We start from the raw sequence: 16,234 nt of genomic DNA, 5'->3' as shown, positions 1-16,234 counted from the left end.
TTGGATTGATTGTAAAGTATGAGGACGTAACAGAGATAAAAGATCAAATGCTCAAGATGGGTGGAACATATGCAAAAACATCAACACCAGAAGAAAAAGGGGCTGCTGGAGGACAAGATCCTAAAGGACTAAAGCGGAAGGAAATCTCACCTGCGATGGTTGAACAAAAGAAAAGTCGTGATGATATAATGGGAGATGGAGCGGATAAGAAATTCAAGGATCTTGAAAAAGAATTGCAGGAAGCTGAGTGCGGGGAGAAATTACCACCCTTTTCTCTGAGAGATGAATTTAAGTAGACTACCCGAAAGAAGTGACCCGACCATTGGCACGTCCCCTCTCCCCCACTCTCTTTATAGAGGCGGAAACCAATTGAGGATGTGGGGGACGAATATTGTTTGTTATTCAATGTTTGATGTTTTTTTTGTCCTTTTTTGGTTTTTTTTATTGTTTTTTTTCTTCTATGTTGAATGTTGTTTGGAATGTGGGAGATTGGTGCTGGGATCTGGGCACAGAAAGGAAGAGGAGGGGAAAGGATTAAAAAAGTTACAGTTTAAATGGGTTTAATAAAAATAATGACATGGAATGTGAAGGGTACAGGGAATCAGATCAAGAGAAGACGATTGGAACCTAAAATTAAAAGAGATTTACCAGATATATTATTTTTGCAAGAAACCCATCAGAAATCTGAAGACTCAAATAAAATGTATATAAAGGGTATGCAAATTTATGAAAAATCTTTTGGAACTTCAAAAGCTAGAGGAGTTGCTATATTGATATCAGATAGGGTATATTTTGAAAAAGAACAAGTAATTGTGGATGAAGAAGGAAGATATTTAATAATTGTGGGAAATATTAACGAGGAAAAAGTGACACTGGTTAATTTATATTTACCAAATGAGAAGCAAAAAGAATTTCTTGAAAAAATAACTAAAATTTTGGAAATCGAAAGTGTAGGGAAAGTAATTGTGGCTGGGGATTTTAATTTAATTAGAGATAAAATAGATAGTACTAACCCCACTCGTTGTGGAGGAGCAAATAAAATGGGGACCTTAAATAAATGGATGTTTCAAAACGGCGTGGTGGATGTCTGGAGAGAAGTGAAAGGAACTGAAAGAGTGTACACTTTTTACTCTAAGATACATAATACATATTCAAGAATTGAATATATCTTAGTTTCTAAAGATTTGTTGAATAATGTGGATAAGATAGATGTGGGAATTTTTAAGGATTCTGATCATGCAGAAGTTACGATGGAAATAGATTTTAATTTTGAGAAAAAAGGAAGTTGTTGGAGATATGATGAAAAACTGTATAAAAATGAGGAGGATAAAAAATGGATACTTAAAAAATGGGAAGAATGTTGGAGATTGAATGATAATGGAGAGGTTAAATTTGAAATTGTTTGGGATGCGATGAAAGCAGTGTTTAGAGGGGAAAGTATCAAGTTATCAAGCAGAAAATATAAAAATTATAAAAATAAAATTGAAAAAGATAAAAGCCAGATTAAAGAATTGGAAAATCAATTTTTGCTTACTAAAGAAAATTTTTTTTTGGAGGAATTAAATTTGCTAAAAAATAAATTGATAGAAGAAGATATAGAATTGGTAAAAAAGAATATGAGATATTTAAATAGGAATTTTTTTGAATTTAGCAATAAAAACTCTAAGTTATTGGCAAGGATGGCGAAAAATAAAAGAGAGAAGAGAGAAATTGGAGCCTTGATAGATGATAAGGGTATAAGACGCTATAAAAAATTAGAAAAATGTGAAGTGGTCAGGAACTTTTTTCAAATTTATATTCGAAAAAATTAATTGATCGGGGAAAACTGAGAAGCTATTTAGAAAAACATGTTGTGAAAATTGACCAAACATATAAAGATTTAATGGAAGAAGATATAACACAAGACGAGATTAATGGAGTAATACAAAAAATAAAATTAGGGAAAGCTCCAGGTGAAGATGGATTACCTGCTGAGTTTTATAAAGAATTTAAGGAAATAATAATACCAAAATTGCAAAAACTATTTAACGGAATTTTACATGGTGGAGAAGTTCCGTTGTCATGGAACAGAACGGTGATATCTATAATCCCTAAACCAGATAAAGACTTAGAAAGGATTGAGTCCTATCGGCCCATCTCTTTAATTAATCAAGATGCAAAGATATTTACTGCCATTATAAATAAAAGATTAAGTAGATTTATAGATAGATATATAAGTTATAACCAAGTAGGTTTTGTGAAGGGTAGATACATGAGTGATATTGTCAGAAGAGTATTAAATATTATAGATGTTGCTGAATATAATGCTGATAAAATAGGTATAATATCATTAGATATTTTCAAAGCTTTTGACTCTGTACAATGGGAAACTATTAAAACAATTGTTGAGGTACTAGGTTTTGGTAATAAGTTTATATATGTTATTTCAAAACTGTATCAAAAAAGTAGTGCAAGAGTGAAGGTGAATGGAAGGCTGACAGAAGAGATAAGATTGGAAGCGGGTACAAGACAAGGATGTCCCCTGTCTCCAACATTATTTTTATTAGTTATGGAAATTTTGACTAAAATGATAGAAACAGATGAAGAATTGGAAGGGTATAAGGGATATAAGATAAATCTGTATGCGGATGATACTTTGATTATTTTGAAAGATATAGAGAAAGATTTGAAAAGGATACATAAGCATTTGGAAAAATTTGAGGAAATGACAGGTTTGAAAATAAATTGGTCAAAATCGGAATTATTAATGAATAATAATGGTAAGGAGTGGGAGAATATGCAAGAACAACTTGGGATAAGGATTAAAAAAACATTGAAATATTTGGGCATAACACTTTCACTCAAAGTTAAAGAAATGAAAAAAATAAATTATGATGTGGTGATGAATGAAATTGAGAAAAAGATAGATAAATATAAAATGATAAAGTTGTCTTGGTTTGGTAGAATTGCAATGTGTAAGATGATGTTGTTGCCAAAGTTTAATTTTTTATTTGAGATGTTACCGTTAAACTTGACAGAGAAAGATATTGAAGGATATCAGAAGAAATTGGATAAATTTTGTAATGGTGGGAAAAGACCTAGATTAGTGAAGAAAATGTGGTATCAAAATCAAAAGGAAGGTGGATTAGGAATCCCCAAATTACTCAATTATTATTGGGCTTTTGCTATTCGGACTGTGGTAAAAATATTTAAAGGTGAAGATAGTCATTGGAGAGATTTAGAATTAAAGGACATCAAGAGATTTGGCTCAACATGGTTTTTAGATAAAGCAAAATCAAAATGTGTAATTAATAGCTATTGGTTAAAGGGACTGAGTAAAATTTGGAACAAATTTGTTAAAATTTTAATTCCAGATATAATTTTCTTAGGGAAGACAATTGAAAATTGGCCGATTAAAACTAATATAAGTCGTGATAGGGTAATGGAAGATGAAAATATACAAACTATAATAGATTGGTTAAAAACTTCAGAAAATGAAAGGAGGAAAAAAGAAATCATTGAAAAATTGGGTTTAGGCTGGTTTGAAAAAATACAGATAGAAAAATGGACTAAGAAGGTAAGGGACAATTGTTCGATAAGTAGAAGTAAAACTGAATTTGAATATTTAGTATTCCAAATTATGAAAGATGAAATTGGGCTAAAGGGACTCGTTAGTAAGATATATAAGATTATAAATTTTGATGGAAAACCACAAAGGGTGATGAAGATGAATTGGGAAAAAGAACTTAATATTAAAATATCAGATTTAGATTGGAACGTGAATTGGAAGAGTAGAATTATGAAGACTTTATCTGTAAGGATTAAAGAGCATAATTATAAGGTTGTTTGGAAATGGTATTTGACTCCATTAAGATTGTCATTGATGGATAAAAAAATTAGTAAACTATGTTGGAGATGTGATATGGAATTAGGGACTTATGAACATATGTGGTACAAATGTGATAAAGTTAAAAAGTTTTGGCAACAATTGGAGGAAATGATATTTGAAATGATGGGGAAAGCAATAATATTGAGACCAGAAACTATATTACTGTTGATAATTAAGGAAATAGAACCAACAAAATATGAGAAAGAATTGATTAGAATTATGATTATAATGGGTAGAATTATAATAGCCAGATATTGGAAATTAGATGTGAATTTTAGAATAGAAGAATGGTATTGTGAAATGTGGAAATTAGCTTTAAATGATAAAATGACATGTGATATTAAAATTAGAAATGGTGACTATAAAGAAGACATTTTCTGGAAAATTTGGAAACCATTTGTGGACTATGCGCTGGGAAAATTGGATGCTTCGGTACCTGTACCCCGAGAACGTGGATTTTGGCGATCATGAGGATATATCTGAAGAACCAAATCTTCCTTTCTTATGTATAGCACAGGGTGAAATATTGTATATGTTGTTTGTAATGTTAGTAATTTAAAATATAAAATGTTAAAAATAATAAAAAAAAAGAAAGAAAGAAAGAAAAAGATTGCCATATTGTTTTCTTTTAAAAAAATCAAGAGCCACTCTAATCTCCTTTGTTCTAACCATGTCGGAAAAAAATGCTGACATTGTAAGAAGTAAATATTTCAAGCAGGAATGAATGAACGAAAGCAGAGTTCCAGTACCACTTGCTCATAGGACTCAAAGGCAGTAGAGCTGGAAGCATCTTAAGGACCAGATAGGCATTCAAGAGGAAAAGGCAAGAAAGAGAAAGGCTTAAGCCGAGATTATTACAAAAAGTGTAAGTAAACAAAAAGGGTCATTTGCTGCATCCTCTGCATACATTTGCAGTCACTTTGTGCAATTGCCTTTGTAAGTACAATGAGTTGGACTGAGCATGTAAAACTGCAGAAGATTAAATGAAATGCCTGCATACTGGGCTTGCCAGGCATTGATTAGTTTGGAACAGTTAAAACATAAAGTTTGATACCTTCTGCAAGAGTTTGGCTTGCTTCAAGTAGTTTGTAAGAACTTTTGATACCTGTCCAGTGCCAGTGCTGAACTCATCTTGAAGCCATGTTTGGTTCATTCTGGCTCTGTTGATTTTTTCACATTCTCTAACATGGAGTTGCTCTTGTTAGATAACTACATGGAATGTTTCTGCAACCTGAGTCTCAGAGCTTGATATGCCCCAGCTATCTTCTGGAATGCTCTTCTTGGCATACCACTTGTTGGAAAAAAAATCCATCTGGGTTCAGTTCCAAGTGGGGAAAAAGACACTAGAAACATGGAGGCTGATTGGAAAGATGGTTTATTGATGAACAGGACCACATGGGTTTGAAGTCCTGGTGCAGCTGAACACATGGAGTCAAGAGTGAGAGGTATTTATATCCACTCTTTGGCTTTGCCCTTGAGCTTCCTGTTCCTGTGCAAGAAATGTATTCTATTGGTTGTCAGACTCCCAGGGGGATATGCACGGGTTATAGCTAACCTTTTACGTTGTCTGAATTAAGTTTGGTTGAACCTTGCTGGGTGATGTAATGTCCCCAGGTGATTTCACAATGCAGTGAGCCCTGCTGCTAGATGGGAAGAGGGCTAATCCTATTATGTCCTGAGGATCATGTCTTAATCCCATCAGCCTGGAGCTGAAGATGTAATTGTCTTGTAAATAGGCTGGCCCAGTCTTAATGTGCACCAAATATCTGCTGGGGGCAGGGAGCTGCGGGGAACTGCTCTTTGTCTTTAAAAACATGTTTCTCCTTTTCTCATCCAGGGAAATATAATATTCTGCCTTTTTAATATTTCCTAGAATATTTCATTCTTCTAGGAGAGGGGTGGGTGCTAACTTTCTACACACCCAACGGATGTAGGGTGAGAATAAATATTTCAAGTTGGCAGTTATGATCACCTGAACATGGCTACCATTGTTGACTTTACTAACAGTCAATAGATGCCTCCTAGATATCCCCACTCCAAAATAGAATAGAATAGAATAGAATGAAATAGCTCTAGATGATGTTGATGCTATCTATCAATCATGTCCAGTTCTCTGTGATCATGTAGACCAGGTGTTTTCGCATTTTCTGATCTTCTGTCAGTTGTTTTAGGTTCCAGCTGGTGTCAGCCTTGACAGTATCAAACCAACATGCTTTTTGATGGCCTTATTTCCTTTTATTGCTGACCATCCTGAGAATAACATTGCCGTTTCCAGTGAGTTTGAGCACATGACATGGCTGAGATAAATAAGTCGGAATTTTGTGGTTTTGTTTTCCAGCGATATGTCTGGTTTTATATTCTCCAACACTTGTTTGTCTGTCTCCTTTTCTGTCCAAGGAATGCACAAGAGCCTTCTCCAGCACCACAGCTTGAACAAGCTGATTTTCCTCCTGTCTAGTTTTTCCATGGTCCAACATTCACAACTGTGAAACAATTACCATGAAACTCTTAGCATGAAACAATTATGCTCCCTTCATGTAAAGTGCTAGTTTGGTGGTGTGATTGCCTTGCCCTGGGTTATATTTCATTTCTAGAATAAGAAAGCATAAATTACAATCAGTGGTGGGCCCTGTGCACCAATTGGTATGAGTTTTAATTTTCTGAAAGCATCTTTGCAGTGGAAATCCATTTGCATATTTTTAAAATGTATTTTCTCCCTCATGGATTGATTATTTTTTTGTAATTATAGCCATTTTGCACTACCCTATAGCAAGTGAAAACTCAGATGTCCTGTGTTCTACTGACAAACTGTTTTACCACTAGAACATAATGCTTAACAAAATAGGAGGAATATCTTAATCATATCCTGAGCATTAAAAAAGGTATCAAATATTTTGTGTACATATTCTTTTTTTCCTCCTATTGATATTTTTCTGAGGTGATGTTGCGTGCATTTCAATGTTTCATCTAATTTAATACTGTAAGGAGGTAAAATACATTCCAATTGCCTGTGATAAAATCCCAAAATTACATCCATTCAAGATAAATCCTGATATGTAAAAAGGATATAAACAATTAAAATCTGCCCGGTATCTAATCCTATAAAATGCAAACAAATTTCCTGGAAGTGTTACAGATGACTATCAAAATGATACAAAAGGCCTTCATGAGGTGAATTGGATCACTGCTGCACCTTAGTAAGGTAAGGAGTTTCATGCCCACAGTCTGAAATTGATAGGTATCTTGCACCACTCTAATGGACATTACAGAATACATGAAAGAATGTACATTATTGTGCTGTTTTGTATAGTAGCAATAAATATGTCTCTGCTCTGCATTGTTCCATAGCTGATCAAATTCTGCTTATTTGGTGACATTAGAGAATCTGACCAAAGACAACATTGTGAGGAACATTTCCTCACTTCTACACGGCCTGTCTTATAGTTCCGATAGAATAATTTGTCCCACTTAAATCTCAACATATTATTTCAGTTAATGCAGCTTGAAAATTGGAGGCAGGTGATGCTCAGTGGTGGGATTCAAAAAATTTTACTACCAGTTCTGTGGGCATGGCTTGGTGGGAGTGGCTTGGTGGGCATCGCAGGGGAAGAATACTGTAAAATCTCCATTCCCTCCCCACTCCTGGGGAAGGTTACTGAAAAATCCCCATTTCCTCCTGATCAGCTGGGACTCTGGAGACAGAGAATAGATGGGGGCAGGGCCAGTCAGAGGTGGTATTTACCAGTTCTCCAAATTACTCAAAATTTCCGCTACCGGTTCTCCAGAACTGGTCAGAACCTGCTGAATACCACCTCTGATCTATATGATTTTAGTGAATAAGAGGGCTTTTTAGTAGTTATGGGCATGTAAGCTAGATATGTTTGTAGACTGAATATGTGTTCTTACAGGTTCCTGAAGGGACATTTTGGGGGACCAGCCCTGAAAAGTGTTCCAGAAGTTTAAATTCAGGTGCCTGGTTGTAAATGGGTATGACCAGATGGGATCACATTAATTGTGATAGAACTCAACTGGTTGCCAATTCCCTTCAGGGCCCAGCTGAAAGTTCTGGCATTCACGCTGAAACCCCAAATGTCACAAACATTTTCAAGGTTGTCTTTCCTATGTTGGCTGTGAGATCTTCAAAGGAGGTCTTCTTCCAAGTGCTTTGCATAGACTCCGAGTTACAAGAGAGGACACGTCTTTGGTTAACCTACCTTTTCTACAGAAATGTGTTTTGCCATGTGTGAAAACACCACATAAATGGCTCTGATAAGGTGATGCTCTTTGCAGCTGTGTAAAAATCCCCCCCCCATATTTTTTTTTTAGTAAGAATGAAAGAAATAAACAGATTCAGAATGACATATCCTAAAATGAAGGGGAAATCACAATGTCGCTAACTCCTTGAAATATAATGATCTTCTTCAATGCTACTACAACATGTGACTGTCTTTGAGGCAGGAGAAAAGCAAAATTGTTCTCTGCCATGGCATTTTAGTGAATTATTTTTTCAGGTTTTTTTATTCTCCTACTTTTAAATGTTTTGTTTATTGTATATGCTATTGCTTTTATCTTGTTGGATTTTATTTTGGATACTGTATTTGTCAGCTTTGGAAGCCATATTAGGCTGGCCATATGGAAGCCATATTAACTATTCCACCCTGCCACCTTCTCATGTGTGGGAAAGTAGGAGGGGGGATTTAGTAGAGAGGTTGTCTATAGACATAATAGCATCCTTCCTGTCTGTCAAGGTCAGGGCGATCCTGCATCTGGAGAAGGAGTGGTCGGAGTGAGGTCTCGAGATGGGACGGCGGTTGATTGGAGCATGTGATCGACTGAGGAGTGACGGGATGAAACGCTGACAGTATTTTTGAATGGATGGTAGAGTAAGATCTCACTCTCACTCTCTCTTGTCTTCTCTCACTAACTCTGGGCAATTTATGACCAATAAAAATAATTAAAACAAACTTTAAAACCATACCCAAGTATACCCTAGAATCCAATTCCAACAGTCCTACTTAAAGATAACAAATATATGTAGAAATAAATATAAAGCCAATAATAATTAATAATCAACAATAAGGCAGACCAGCAAACGTCTACTTGTATCCCAAATTCTCAGTAAAATAAGATTAACTTCTTGAAAATAGATGGCATAGGTGTGGTCTCATTTTTTGGAAGCTAGCCGTTCTATAGCAATGGGGCCATCACATAACAAGGTTACTTCAGTAAGAAGGGCTGAGGCAAAATTGCAGAGAAAGAAAAAAGTTTATGATATATGATCAATATTTCTTTGGAAACATATCCTAGCATATCATGAGACGCTCCCTGATAGGAACTACTGGATTATTGTCAATGTTCTAGCAAGAACCTTCAAGTATATTTAACTTTTGACTATGCAAAATCACCCATATTATGATCTGTCTAATTTTTGGTTATTGGTATTCAGTAGTACTGATCAAGGATAGGCACCTTGGTGTCCTCTACATGCTTTGGATTAGAATTTCAATTAATTCAGATCAGCAGTGGTAAGAATGTACAGGTTTTGCAGTCCAAATCTGTATGGCATCAAACTGTCTTCCTTAGATTAATCTCTCATACTTAGAACATGTTTTATGCATTAATTCTAAAGACATTTAGGTAGCTATCAAAACTTTTCAAGGTTCCAGAATGCTTATTAGCTGAGTTCTTGTGATATACTGAACCACAAAATACCAAGCACATTTTAGCCTGCTGTGTCCCCAGGCTGAAGTTTATACTTCAGTGTGTTGTGCAAACCCTGAAAATTGGGTTGAATAATCATCGTGTTTCAAATAATGAAGGTTCACCAAGATATGCAAACATAATCAGTAATTATTTTCTTTTTCTTTTTATAGCCATGGTGTCTTCTCCTACCCCCTGTATTCTGAAAGTTTATTTGGCTGAGTCAGGTTTGTTAAATTTTAACTATACAACTGGAACACTATTATAAGCAACATGCTAAGAAGTTACTATTCCCTTAGGCTAAGTGACACTATTTGAAAGGTGAATTGTAAAGCCCATACAGTCGGAGTATTCAACTCCCTTTTTAACGTTAAAAATAAAATCTTCTTGCAGACAAAATCTCCTTCCGTTGAGTCAGCTTTATGATAAGAAGGGCAAAGAAGCAATAGGCTCTAGCCAGGGAAAAGTGTTTAATTGACATTTGTCCTCATCATGGAATACTTGCTGACTTAGCCAGTTCAGATTCTGTAGTAATTTTCAGCATTGATTATAGAAGCATTTGTTTTTAGCATTAGTTCTGGCTTCTTCTCCACCAGATCCAACCCCAGTTATGGTATACTGCTGAATTAACTTCCACAGAAAGTAAATAATAATAGACAGCAGAATCGACGAGAAACAACTTGAAAAAGTCACCAGATATCAGGACTTGAGAATCGAACTGCAGAGACTCTGGCATAAACCAGTGCAGGTGATTCCAGTGGTACTCGGCACACTGGGTGCTGTGCCTAAAGACCTAGGAAGGCACTTAAAAACAATTGGCACTGACAAGATCACCATTGGTCAGCTGCAGAAGGCCACCTTACTGGGATCTGCTCGCATAATCCGCTGATACATCACGCAGTCCTAAACGCTTGAGAAGTGTTCAGCTAGTGATTTGGGATATGAAATCCAGCATGGTCATCTCGTTTGCTGTGTATACTGTCATAATAATAATAATAATGATATTAATATTAATATTAATAATAATAATAATAATAATAATAATAATAATAAGTTAATCTTTAATGAGATTCACAGCCTTTGAGGCTGATTAATAGCTCAGCAGCTCGAGTCCTAACCAAGGACCTAGGAACTGTTAAGGTATCGTCGGAGGATGTAAGCTGTTCCGAGTAAGGTGGTTTTTTGTAGAGTCAAAATGTTCAAGTCCGGCAAATTTAGAATTTCTAAATAGCGGGGTAGCCCTCTGGGTATTGCTCCAAGGGCTCCAATTACAATCGGGACAACACACAATTTCTTTTTCCACAGTCGCTCAACTTCAATTTGCAAATCCCGGTACTTTGTGATTTTTTCTTGCTGCTTATCTTCAATCCTTGCATCACCAGGTACTGCAATGTCAATGAACCATAATTTAATATATGAACATAATTTAAATACTATTATTATTATTATTATTATTATTATTATTATTATTATTATTCATCGCACAGTCAGCTAGATGTTCAGGCGCGTCTTGTTTAAATGACTTGCTCTTTTGGTGCTCTTTTTTTAGCTTCTCTGTTCATCCAAGCCCCCAAAATTGGTTTTGTTTGGTATAATATTTGGAGCTAATAGAAATCATACCTCAAACTAACACTTATTTCCAAATTATAAATCACAATTTAATTTATCCGTCACAAATAATTATATTCTGAGCTACAATGGCCCAAGCACCAACATATAACATCAGTTCAAGGATAAATTTTCATTTAGTTTTGGTATGGAACATTTGAAATGTATCCTGTAGTAAGGGGATGTTTCCTTTTACTAAATGTACAGAATGTGAAAATCTATGTGACATTCTAATTTTAGCAGCTCCCTCTGGCCCTATTATCCCTTCACTACTTCCATTTCTTTCACGGAACATGTCCCTTTTCTGTAAAAAAAATTCTTCGAATGGGCAATGGGTGCTTAGTTTCTTGTTTAATCTCACATGCATCTTTTCTTACACCCCATTTCCCTCTCCTTTATTTCTTTGGTATTTTCCTTCAGCAGGATAATCACGGACAAAACTCTAGCGTGCATAAAACTGATTCTTCACCTTGATGTTCGCCTTTCCCAAATTCCTTATGCAAAAGTACAGGACATTTGTATTTTCCACATAAAACATAAAATATCTTCCTCTTCCTTTCTAAAGGCTAGCTTGGAATATTCTATTACATATGAGCATGAATCTTAGAACTACTTGGATGAGGTTATTTATACAAGATCTACTTAATTCTCAGTACAATTACTGAGATCTCATCTCCAAAAGGAAGATTTGACATTTCCTTCAATTGAATAAGTAAGGTGCTAGATTTGGAAATCTAATTGCAATAAAGTTAGCCTTCCAACTACTCCTTCTTCAGCCTTAGACAGTTCAGGACTGTTAATGACTGCTAAGTTTACATTAGTGTTAAGAGCCCTCTCAATATGCTGCAGAGAAAATTTATTGGGTTGTATATAATATACCTGCAGTTCAGTGGTGGGTTGCCCCTGGTTCGGACCGGTTTGCAAGAACCGGTAGTAAAACCAGTGGGAGCAGGGGTGAAATCTAAAATTTGTTACTACCAGTTCTGTGGGCGTGGCTTGGTGGGGGGGGGTAATGTGACTGGGTGGGTGTGGCCAACTTTTTTTTTTTTTACTTTTAAAAGCATTTTTTCTACAACCTTATGAGGTTGCAGAAAAAAAATGCTTTTAGAAGCCTCTGATGATCAGGCAACTCAGCTGGGATTGCCAGAGGCTTTTAAAGGCATTTTTTCCCCCTACAACCTCTTCAGCCGAAGAGGCATGGGGGTTGTGCAGGGATTTTTGCTACTGGTTCTCTGAACCACCTGCTGCCATCGCTACCGGATTGGGTGATCCGGACCGAACCGGGAGAATTTCACCCCGAGCGGGAAGCTCCGCCCACTGACCTAGACGTCATCAGGAAGCTTCCACATGCGGTCCTGGTGCAAACCGATAGTAAAGGTAAGTAGAACCCACCCCTGCTGCAGTTTCTAAGAGCCACAAAGTCAGAAGCTCCAAGACAAGAACAGTTTTAATGTGCTTGTAAGAATTTTCTTCTCCTTCCTTTTCTCGCAGCTCTAGAACGGACATAAATGCTCTTTTAGTGCTTTTCCTAACACTGTTTGCTCCATTCTTACTAGCTATTGCCAACATGGGATGTTGTATGCACAAAGACCGTGAAAAAGTCTCTTTGGCTATCATTGCAAAATATATACTCACTTTGGGAAAGATCATCTTTAGCAAAAAAAAACCCTGCAGAACGAAATCACAAGGTCACCAAATTGATGAAATGCATTTCAAGAAGCACACTCAGGATTATTTCTATCTAGCTACAGGAAGGGGAAAGAGGAAAAAAAAGAAATAACTGAACTGCAGGGGTCTCTTCCATGGATCAAGAGATAGTGGCAGATCTCTGCATGGCCGTAATTTGGGGACGTGAAACGAGCCTTAACCTGACGGATTTGAATTATCCACTTTGGAATTTCTTTTTGTGTTGATAAACATATTATATTATCTTGAATCACAAGGCAAGAGAATTATGCTGGGGCATGCAGAAGATCGGGTTGTTACCCACTACGATGATGGGAATTAATAATCCTGATGAAACCCATAATTATTACTATATGGAATATAATTATAATGTCACTCGGGTGGTTGTTTTTTACTTTTACACATATAAGAAGATATTTACTACTGATGGGGGCAGATATGATTGAAGATCCTGAATAAACTGTTGCACCAGCAAGCTATGTTACCCGATTATGGATGTTGGTTCTACCAATCCAGTGGAAAGACCTTAAAGAAGATACTATATGGATTATAAATTTAAAGTCATTGTCTTTTCTTTTTTTATTTATTTAGATATAATGGAAAATATAGACATATATTTTTAAGTAGTGTGGGCAGTGAATCAAAGATATTAAGAAATGTTGTGTATGGTAATTTTGTATGATAGTGGGTGAATAAACTAGTTAGTAGATTGATTAGTCTAAGAAAAGGGATTTTTAAGTGATATATTTAGGGGAGTGGAGGAAATGGATAGAGTGGAATAAATGTTAAACTAGATTTTATGGGGAAGGCCGCTTTGAAATGTTATAGTAATATATATAGAAGATTAAATGTTAAAGTAGGACTTATCGTATAGTTAAGTGGAGAAGTTATTCTATAATGTTATAGTATAATGTCTTTTTTTTCCCTTTCTTTTCTTTTTTCAGAAATGTATGGATAAAGGGGGATGTTATAATATTAATAATATTTTTAGTAAGTAAAGGTCAATATTTAGAGGAGGGAGTAAGTAATCTGTTATGAATTAGGTTTTTTTTTGTTATGAAGAAGTCACGGGGGGGATGGGTGGGGAGGGGGGGTTAGGGAGGGGGAGGGTGAGGGGGGGAAAAAAAGGGGGAAAAATTTGTATTTGAAAACTTTTTCAATAAAAAAAAAAAGAGATAGTTGAAGTGGTGAAATCGTGAAACTGATTGAATTTTGCAGCCTGTCCAGCTTGTGGATCACACAGAATTTCAAAACACCAAGAGGTGCATTCCATATTCCTTTTTTACATTCTGTTTCTTGCATTCCATCATACCTGAAGATTGGAAGCTCTCCTGATGTGACCTGGGAACTTTTCTTCAAGTTTTCCATTTCCTCTTTCCTTTAAAATGTAAGGACTGAGAAGCTGCTAATGAGGTTAGATATCAAATCTCTGAGTTGGGATTTCCTTCTAAGAAAGTGATCCAATCTGTTTGATTAACTGTGACTATGTGGTCCCAGGAAGGGTTGTGACTTTAAATATTTAAGCTCAAATAAATGCCAAAATTTTCTTTGTAATTTCTATGAAGTTTTTTTCACCTATGAATGATACTTCTATATTTCTACTCTGTTTTTAGGATATTTATTCTCAGATCCATTCTGATATCATTTTAGAACTTATAATTTTGGAGTCCCTGAATGAGGGACATGGGTGGTTCTTAAATATGATAGATGATAGATAGATAGATGGATAGATAGATAGATGATAGATAGATAGATAGATAGATAGATAGATAGATAGATAGATAGATAGATAGATAGGCAGGCAGGCAGGCAGACAGACAGACAGACAGACAGACAGACAGATGATAGATGAATAAATAGATGATGAGAGAGAGAGAGAGAGAGGATATTTTGGGAGATGCTGGTGCTGATGTGGATGTTTTTAATAATTGAATGTTCAATCTTGTTGATACCTCTTTGGGCTGCTTGCAATTCGATTCTGAAAAATCTCTGTTGAAGATACTCTTTTATGTTATCCTTTTCTTGGAATTTAATCAAAGCATGGGAACCCCAAGAAATGCCAGATTAGGCAGATGACTCCAGATGAACAAAAAACAAAACATTCAAACATCTGTCTCAATCACCTTCTTATTTAAGGAGTATAAGGAAGCTACACACCATCCATGAGAATTTCACTGAAATTCCTCTGAAAAGTATTTTGAAAGAAGAACCTTAAAATGAAAAAAGCTGGTTAAAAAGTAATGCAGGAGAATTTTTCTTCATGTCTCTAAAATTTAACCAGAGATCATCAAACTAGACCCATACTTAATTCTTTTAACGTTAACTGTGCCTCAAGACTTCACTGGTTTTGATGATACATAAATTATATGGAAACTTTCTGCATATTACATACTACTACTGTCAAACATCTCTCAAGTGCTGTTTCCATCATCCTGGCAAGACTTGGCAGTGGACTTGCTGTTACAAGTCGCAGTGTTTATTGAAAAATATAATATTCACTATCTAGGAGAATTCTAACAGTCTCCTCTTTTTTTCTACTTTGGGAGAGAGGCCTTATTCTCTATTTTTTTAAAAGAAGAAATAGAATTTCAACTTCGATCTATGAAAAAAAAAAAACCCTTCCCTGCTAATTATGACTAACACTCTATTTACTCACATTTAAATTAGTTCTCTTTTGCAAACATTTAACCTTGGTTGGGTTATACAGAACATCAATCTTCCACTATAGTCTGAGATAAGGAGACAGCTAGTATCTACAAGCTTTAATAGAAAGTGGCATATATCTGTGCTGGTTTGAAGCTCAGAACCTTACAAAGTTTTGTAACATAGAACTAAAGGAGAATAACTAATGCTTTAATTCTCACTTTTAGCATGGCATGGCTGCCTAGCCATGGCTATCCCATAATCAAATGATTACAAAAAGCTCCAATGCAATGTCAAAATATTGGACTTTGACCTGAGATACCCATGATCAAGTCCCAAATCAATGACAGAGCTCACTAGATAATTTTGAATCAGTCTCTCCTTCTCTTTTAGCCCAGTTCCACTCACAGCATTGCTGATAAGAGGATAAAATTAGACAAGTTCATCATATCAGCAACCTTGATAAATCATAGAAAAGATAGGTCATTGAAATAATGATAAGAATTATTGGCGCTTTCTAAATTCTATGAAGAAATTTCTTACTGACCAAGAACCAAAAAAAAAAAAAAAAATCAAAAATCAAATAAATAAAAACAACCTTTTGCCATGATATGCGTATTCACATGTAATATATCAAGATTATGCCTATGAATTTGCTATTATTGTTGCTATAGCAGCAAACCAACCATTTATACTGATGATTCAATCAGACAATATGTATTTTCCTGT

This window comes from Pantherophis guttatus, chromosome 6 (genome assembly GCF_059756535.1).
Source record: "Pantherophis guttatus breed Tessera chromosome 6, ASM5975653v1, whole genome shotgun sequence".
Taxonomy (NCBI): domain Eukaryota; kingdom Metazoa; phylum Chordata; class Lepidosauria; order Squamata; family Colubridae; genus Pantherophis; species Pantherophis guttatus.
Note: the sequence above shows the minus strand (reverse complement) of the source record.